At 29.3% G+C, this 9487-nt stretch overlaps 1 long non-coding RNA gene across 1 annotated transcript; it reads right to left on the bottom strand.

Annotated features, from left to right (window-relative positions):
• Positions 1-3278: 3278 nt before the first annotated feature.
• Positions 3279-6757, bottom strand: LOC119370265 (uncharacterized). Its single transcript, XR_016321607.1, has 3 exons — positions 6111-6757; positions 5286-5368; positions 3279-3863 (listed from the first exon to the last, which is right to left on the bottom strand). It is a non-coding gene; the product is annotated as an uncharacterized LOC119370265 (long non-coding RNA).
• Positions 6758-9487: the final 2730 nt, after the last annotated feature.

The raw sequence follows: 9487 nt of genomic DNA, 5'->3' as shown, positions 1-9487 counted from the left end.
GTCAATTATTCACAATCAAGACCACATTTGAAATTGACTTTACAATTAGACTGCTGTACATATTTAATTTTACATATTAAGCCCACAATAGAAAATTAAATCCAACAGAAAGTGCTTAAAAGTCATTAAATCCTCTCATCTTTATAAAAATCCAATTCTAGAATAACTAAAATATGTAAATGATACCAAGAAGGTGTTGGTTGAGGATGGTAAGTGACCTCAACCCTCATAAGGGTGAAAACACAAGTTTAATTTTCGGGAAACGCATTTTATTGAGAAGACAAAAAAATTTTACAGTTCGACAGGATTACACATCCTGCTTATACGATATATATATATATATATATATGCAAATGGATACATGAATTACTAAAATAATGCATGTCATATAACAATTAACAAATGACAAATGATGAACAATAATTATGAAATACATCACGTAAGTATAAGATTTCACACACACACACACATATATATATATATATATATAGACAGACACACGGAACACACTAGGATAATCACTCAATTTGATCCTCAACTTTTTATTATTGCCATTTGGATCGAAAATAAACTTTTAGATTACCAATCAATTTAGGATAAAAATTTGCTGGATTAAGACTCAATCTACCTCTGAACTTTGACATAATATACGATTTGTCTCTTGAACTTACACCAAAAGAACAAAAATGTCTAAATTCAGAGGGCAAATTTAGCCTTATTTTAAATTTATTTGCGATAATTTAAAATAAAGTATCATTTTCACATATTTAAAATAATAAAAGATAATTTAAAAGAAAAAAAAAGAAATATAAAAACATTAGAAAACTAAAAAACAAGTTATCTTTATCACTAACTCCGCTGATGTTTTCTTTTCTTCAGTTTCTATACATTCTCATCATCCAAACACCAGTCAAAATCTATACACCTATTTGAAAGCGATACTTTCTTACTATCGATAACATAACAAAAAGATATCGATCTTGGAATCATACACAGGCTGGACCATAGCTTTCATTGGCAAAATAAAGTTCAAGTTGGCTAGACCAAACCAGTCCCAGCCAGGAACATGTCTTTCAACTAATTTGACTTTTACAAAAATTACTAAATTAGATATTAAAAAAAAAATTTTAAGTACCATATTGTACATTTATCTAATATGCTATAATTCTATAGAATGTTGCAAAAATTTCAATTTTAGTATTCGAATGGTGTTCTTGATAGGGGATGTTTGGGTATTCTGAGAGCTTCCCCTTTCCTTATTTTATGTTGCACGGTTGTGTCGTCTAACCTTCTAATAATAATAATCATGATGTTGATAATGATGCTTCCATCCTGTAATTTCTGTCCTATCTTCTTTTTCCATTCCTTCCAAATTGTTGATTTCCTTTCCTTTATTACAAGTGAATAATATGAAATATTACTATTTTACCTTGTGTAATATTTTTTTTTTCTCAAAAAATATATTAATCAAACTACTATATTATCATTAATGAAATCTTGATCGACATTTAATCTTCCACTTATATATTAGCTAATTTCATTAGTAATTAATAAATAGTTATATTAATTTTAATTGATTTCAATAACATTAAGGAATAATTGAATTTTAATGGAATACTAATACAAGGATATACTAAGGAAAAATAAAGCAAAAAATAAGCAATCCATTGAAGAATTAACAAATGAAACTTACAATTTTTTGGGTCCTCAAAGAATAACTCTTCTCAAAATCTCTAAAGATGCCGAATTGGAACCCATTCAAACAAAATATTATTGTGGTTCCAGAATTAAAAATGAAAAATAAAAAAAAAAGAAAATGGAAATACAAAATTGAACTAAGTGTTGGTCTTAGTTTTTATTTGATTGAGAAAAATGCAACAACAAAATTGATTCTTTATTTAGAGAGAAGAGTCAATATGAGGAAGAGAATCATAAGCTTTTTTCATTTTCTTCCTCAGCAATTGTATCCAGCATTTTAGTGAGTGGGCGACGCTTCGTGATGGAGAGATACAGTGGCGGAGCCACTTCTGTTATGAATCTAACAACTCTTAAATTGGCCATCGCGAAGATTGCTAGTAAAAAAGGAGGAGGAGAGTTAAGAGTTGCTGCCTTTTTAGTTCTAACTCCAATTTATAATCAACGGATTGGCTCTACAATTTCTTATGGTCGGTTTAGATTATGGTCCCAACAGTACAGTTTGTACGTCATCAACAATATTGATGATGTCTTTTCTCAGTTCCCTTTTTAATAACTTTTCAAAATCTATTTGACAATCAATGTCTTCTTTTTCTGTCTCTTTACGTATAAAATCGACCTAATATTTTTTTTCTCAATAAATATTTTTGTTTTAATGTTATTAGAAATTTAATTTAAGAAGTTTTTAATATTCATAAATTAATATTTATTAAAAAAAATTAGTTCCAACAAATTTATATATATAAAATAACAACTTTTATGGAAGAGTATTTTTATATAACCTTCTTTTCCACTACTTTTAAACCAAACAACATAATATTATTAAATCTTTATTTTACTTAACTTTTCTTCTAAACATAAAAAATTCTATTACTTTTATCTTATTTTAATAAATCTTCTCTTTCTCATCCAAACAAAGCCTTAGAATTAGGTTTTTTTTTTTTCGAAAATAATAAAAAGATATATATTATGAAAGAAAATTGAAATTTCGTGAAATTCGAAATTGGATTTGATGTTAGAATGACAATGTAGTATGGATAATCAATTTAGAAATTATGGTGGATAGCGTATTGATAGGATGGAGAATGAAGCCAAGCTGGTTTCAAGAAAAAGAATATAACTCTTTTTCTATGAATTTTGTAGTTAGGGGTGGGCATATAACCAAATAACCAAATATCAAAAATATCATCAATTTAGATTACTTTGATCTTATGATTGAAAATCGAACTGAATTAAAATAACCAAACAACAAAAGAATTTAATCGCAATTAAGACTTTGAAAAATTTTTTAATTTTTAAATAATTAAATAAAAATGATTTTGTTGAAATTTCTGTTTAAATTGAATTGAATAATGTCGATTCAGTTATTTTTTCAGTTTGAGGCCGAAATTTGCTCACCTCACTTATAGCCTAATTGTTGGCATATGACTTATTGAAAAGGATCGTGAATTTTATTTCCTCGAATAAAATCCATGTTTTGAATTAGAAAGACTAAAAGAGATGAAACAAATTGCAAATGTTCAAGATTTGAAATGAAATATTACAGAGATAGTGGCTGTGATTCAATTAAAATCAATTGAAATTTTCATGGTTGCTTCTTTTAAATCAAATGAGAACTCACAATTTTTTTTTTTTTTTTTTTTTGAGAGGGAAAAATGAATATATAGATCAATGAGAAAGGTCAAACAACACCAAAGGAAGGATAGAATGACGGACCTCCTCCATCCAAATCCTATCAGCAACAAAAGAAAAAGCAATCAGCTACTGCATTAAGGTCACGTTTCACATGCACAAAAGAACAAGATAAACAATGACCTAGAAGCAAGTCAAGGTTCATAAGCCATGTCCCAAGTTCATTATCAGGAAAGACTCGACGCTGCAGGTGCTGAATAAGGACCATGCAATCTGATTCGAGCACCGGTTGAGTCAGGCCCACCTCCAACGCTTTCTCAACACCAAACAAAGCTGCAGCAACTTCAGCATGACCGGCGGGATGGTAATAGAACTGTGACGACAGCCAGCTGCCATGACTTCACCCAGCTCATTCCTAATCACTAACCCAAACCCACAGCCCTCACCATTCCTTAATGCTGCATCTACATTAATTTTTAAAAAACCAGCAGGGGGCGGGCTCCAACGTAGTCAGGCCTGATCTGCAGCGGCAGCTCCTGGCACAAAAATGGACAGTTGGTTATTCTGAAAATCATGCAGCATGGACTGACTTAAATGAAAAATCTGCAGAACTGTATTCAAATCTGCAGAACTCACATTTAGTTTCCAATACTTGCCTTTAATAATTTATAATAAAATATTTCAAAAGTTGTAATTCCATATACTTTTGTTATGATAAAAACAAAAAAATCTTTTGTAATCTACTTTTTTTTTAAAAAAAAAAAAAATATATATATATATATATATATATATATATAATTCATTGATAATAATATCAAATTTTATTAATCGTAGTTAATAGGGTTCATTGATGTTTTAACAAATAAAAAAATTATTTATATTCTTTGAATAATAAAAGTATAAAACTAAAATTAAAAAATGTGATATTAGATCTTTTTGCTTAAAGATGATTTTGATAAAAAATATACATTTTTATGGTAACAACTAGTTTATTGATTTAAACGACAAAAATAACTTTTTGAATCTTTTTGTCATGACCTCTGTTACCTTGAGCCAGATCGACACTAGGACCTGAATAGGCTTAAAGCCACTGAAACCAGTAGTAAGCCAAAGAAAAAAATATCCAGAATAAATTTTCTGTTCAACGAAAATGGTCTTAGGCCAATATTATCAACAGTCAAATATCATAAGTCTTAACACTCGTTTGACCCGTATCATCATATTCAATAGTAAATTAATTTCCAAAGTTTTTTAGGCCCATATTAATATTTATATAATAGGAACTTTTATAAGTAATACATCAATAATTTTCTAAATTAATTATACAGAACTATCGTAATTGCGGAACAATCTAAGAATTTAAATTTTCAAAATATTTATTGGGGTATCTTCTAGACATCTGACGATAGAGGATGACGAGATATTAGAAGACCTGTAACCTGGAAAAATAAATATTAATTCAAGGGTGAGTGCCTAAACTCACTGAATAGAGTTTAGAGAACCCTCTCACCCCACACAGTCGCACAAGTGCATATATAAATCATCTTAGTCCTCCGACTAGTTATATGATCACGCAGTCAATCACTCAGATGACATAACAACAGCAATCACAAATATTAGCACTTCACAAAATTACGTCAAGTGGAAATTGGTCAATGACGTCACGAAAACCTTCGACGAGTCGTCCTCACACATGGCCCGCCCTATCATCACGTGTGCGTTAGGGAGCCGATCCCCTTACACACTTCATTCCAATTTCACACAAGCAAGGCATACATGTAACGCATCACAACTAATCAAGCAATATCCAAACAAGTAATGCAACACAAATAACAATTCCTCAAATATTGTATTATACCTAGATGACATTTCTGTATTATGTACGTATGAATAATATTTATCCGTGTATGTTTGCATGCATATGCAATGCGCAATAAAAGTTATCTAACACTACTCACCATTCTGTATGCTAAAAGCATAGCTAATCTCATTCCCAATCCTTTATCAGCTTTCATCGTGCAAATCCTTGTGACTAATGCATCTAGAAAAGAAACTCTAATAAGAAATCCTAACATAAGATTTTTATAATCATTTATTTAAATCAACTAGTTTATATCGAGTTATACTTCTCTAGTTCATTCATTTATTCTAAGTCAATAACATTACTTCACATCCTTAGCCCAATTTCGGATTAAAAATAATAATACAATTAATCTAATTATCTAAAGATACGTAGCTGAAAATCCGGCAACATCTCCCTTATAATTAGAACAATTTACCTGTTTCCAATTCAAGGAAATTTAGCACACAATCACAGCTCATCTATAAGGTAAATCAATCAATTAAGCCTTTCCTTCTTCCATTATCAACACAACCCAGAACCTATCATTTCACATCATCAATTTGATTATATAACTCACCGTTCAATCCAATTACACAGTTTAAATAGCATCCCGATCATTCACAAGTCTATTGTTAATCATTAACTAGGATTACTATCAAATCACACATATCTTATATCAAATCGCAGTTTAATTATTATTCAATAATAATATTTAAACTTTAGAAACATTATTTGTGCAATTCATAATGGTAACTATAGATATCAAATCTGAGTATAATTTCATGACCTTTTATATCAACCATTAACTCAATTAACTAAATTGGTATTTACTTAAGCTCATTCAAAATCAATCCACTTAACTAAACTAAATTGATCTAATTAAATTAATAAACTTTAATCAAATTTTACAAAAGAAGTTAGTGTGAGGCCTAGAACTCACAAATTTGAAATTGGATCGCGGATTTGAGATCAGCTTCTAGGGTAGACGATTCTGCCTCTAAGTCCCTGCCGGAGTCTAACCGGATCTCCATCGCGGGCTGCCGTTCACGGTAGACGGAAAATCGTGTCTCACGGGAACTTCACGAGGCTTCCACTGCTCTGCTTGGAATTTGATGGTGAGTTCGATTTCGACATCAATTCAGCGAGCCGATGAGCCATTTGGCCGGAATCAGGCCGACAGTAGCTAACCTCACCGCCGTTCACGGTGGTCTCCTCATTTCCTGATAAACCCATGAATCGACTGAGGGAAATGCTCGCCCAGTCGCAAGGAGTCGATTCGAGCTAACCTTGTCACCCCAGCTCCTCGAGAACGGCGAGAATCGCCGGAAAATTGTGCTGCGACAGTAACAGCCCCTTTAGATTGCGATTTCTCTCCAACGGCGCAATAACAGCACTATTTGAGGCCATATTCTTGATTCTTGCATCGAATAGGTGCATTTAGAGCGTTCATTTGTCGAAAATGGTGGCAGGTGGCCGGAGACCGAAAGAAAGGGAGAGGGAGAGCTGTCGGCGTCGAGAGAGGGGAAGGAGTTGAGATTTTTTTTCTCTCTCTTCCTGTGATTGGGCAATAAGGCTTGGTTTGGTCCAAATTGATGATTTGGTTCAACTCTGGGTTGGTCTAGTTCAGTTGAACTTTCAATTGGTTTATAAATGATTTAATCCGATTTTCTTATAGTTCAACCTTACTCAATTATTCCTTAACCAATGAAATTAAAAATATTGACGGAAAAATATCTCATTGGCTAAAATCTAGATTATTTGGCATTTTGATTTAATTTTAATTTAAAAGGTTTTGAAAATAATATATCGGGTCATTTCACTTTTGTACTTGAATCGTTTTCAAATAATTTATAGCATATGACGAATATGGATGCCACTATACATCGATAACATAAATGAAGAAATAAGCCACACTGAAATCAAAATATAAATTCTCCAAATAAATAAAATCAAATGTCTGCTCCGTTTGTTTCTATAAAATAGCTTACTGAAAAATATTTTATAAAAAATATTTTTTAAATGAATTATTTTCCATTGTTTGGTTATAATATTGAAAATTAGTTAAAAATATTAAAGTCTTTATCTTATAGACTATAAAAAATATTAATAATAATAGAAATTTTATAATTTAAAAATTATATTATTAACTATGAGAAGAATGCAAAAAAATATATATACAAATTATAAAAGTCTCCGGTAGCCAGTGGTAGTGATCGGTGGTAAATGGTGACTGGTGACAGTGACTACGATGATTAATAAATTAAAAAAATATAGATTTATAAGATTTATCAATGTCTGGAAAATATTTTACCCTCTTGAAAATAATGAGAAGTTATTTTCTTTAAAAAATGATTTAATTTTTCTTTAACTAAGAAAATATTTTTTCCGAACGCCCCAAACAACAAAAAATTATAAAAAATATTTTTCTATAAATTATTTTACGGAAACAAACGGAGTCGTCGTTACTTTTATTTGGTGATAAACCCTCGCAAAGAAATCAATAAATATAACATTAATACCTGATAATCTTTTAAAAGTGTGGTTTTCATCTTTTATTTATGTATAATTTATTGCATTTTGCAATTGATTTAATTTTTTTAAAAATAATATTATATTAAATATTTTAGGATGAGGGCAAAATATGGCATATTCCTATAATCAAGATTATTTTTTAGAATTATAAATTTAGTAATTTTTAAGTTATACTATAGTTTTTTTTCTATTATTTTACTTTTAATTTTTTTTATTTTTATATCACCATGAATTTGTATTATTGCAATTAAAATCAACCACAAAAATCTAATTTTTTTTAAATCCAATAAAATTCTTTTTATCTTTTAAATTTGAATTTTTAATTGACTTGGATGGCATAAATGCCCTCAGTGCGCGGAAAAAATCCGTTGCTTGCAACTATAACCAGGACCATCAATCTTTGGCTGCAGCTCCTTGCTTCACCGACACGATATTAGGCAGCGGGCACTACCATCCTGCTAAGGACGGCGTCCTCTTGTCATTATCCGTCAAAATTTTTGCCTCTTTTTCGGATTTGATTGTCGTACGCTCTCACTATAAAACACAACATTTGTAGTAACCCAAACTAAAAGACAAAATTTGTCACAACCCAAACCAAGTATGAGAGAATAGACACGACAATAGTCTAAAAACAAAAATTAAATTTTTATAACCAAGATAAAACTTTATGTAATAGCTGATATAATGCCTAAATACATTAATTCACTCCTATGCTAGCATATTTTATATGGAAAATTCTATGTCACCTTTAAATACTTAATTTATAAAATTATACATATTAAATATTTTAATTTTATAAAATTTTTCTATTAAATATTTAAATTTACAAAATTAGATCAATCAATTATTTATTAGATTACTAAAAAATGTACAAATTATTATTTAAAAAAATCATAGTCTTCATCTCTTATAAAAATCAAAAATACCAAAAAACTATTATCACTTGTATGGAGAGATGCAATGTTACTAAAATCATATCTTCAGAAATATAATAGATCAAATATTAAATTTCAAGGTGCTGCAAGATTTTCGATATAAAGTACATGAGTAAATTTTATATATTTAGTTGAAAAAAAATCGAATGAAATTAACATATTCTTACATGCCAATATTTTTTTTTAATCCATTGAAGGCTTGCATGAGCTAAAATAACACCGTGTGCTCCACTGTGGTCTAGAAAACTCAAACTCAAGATTTTTCACTCCCGACATAAGTGAAAAAACCGACTAGGTCACCACCTGATTGATGCAAATATATATTTTTTAAAGGCCTTAAATGCCAATATTTAAATGTGCCCTTTAAAATTAACATTTTTTTTTTCACTTTACAGTATATGATTTCTTTTTTTCTCTCATTTTCATAAAAAGAATCTAATCAAGATTTTTTCTGTTTTTTTTCTTTAAAAAAATTTATTTTCTTATTTTTTAAAAGTTTTTACTCTCTTATTTCCTAACGATAATCTATCTCTTATTAAAGTGCGTTTCTCATTTTCAATTTGCAGAAAAGTTGGACTGGTAGTTCTTATTTTGATTGTAAAAGACAGATTATTTGTTTCAACATATTTAATTATTTACATTTTCAATTAAAATATTATATATTCTGTTATTTTATTATTGTTTGTGATTTTTTTCGAGTCTTTTTAATTTATCAACTATTATTTGTGTTATTAATTTGATACAATTATTTATAAAAATACCATTAATATTGCAGGTGAAATTATAATCAATAATCAATAAAATAATTTAAATTAACTATAAATATGGAAATAATATAAGCTATAAGACA

Source organism: Jatropha curcas, chromosome 7, assembly GCF_041381405.1.
Source record: "Jatropha curcas cultivar XTBG-Jc1 chromosome 7, XTBG_Jcur_1.0, whole genome shotgun sequence".
In the NCBI taxonomy this organism is placed as follows: Eukaryota; Viridiplantae; Streptophyta; class Magnoliopsida; order Malpighiales; family Euphorbiaceae; genus Jatropha; species Jatropha curcas.
Note: the sequence above shows the minus strand (reverse complement) of the source record. Positions and strands in the feature narration are given on the sequence as shown.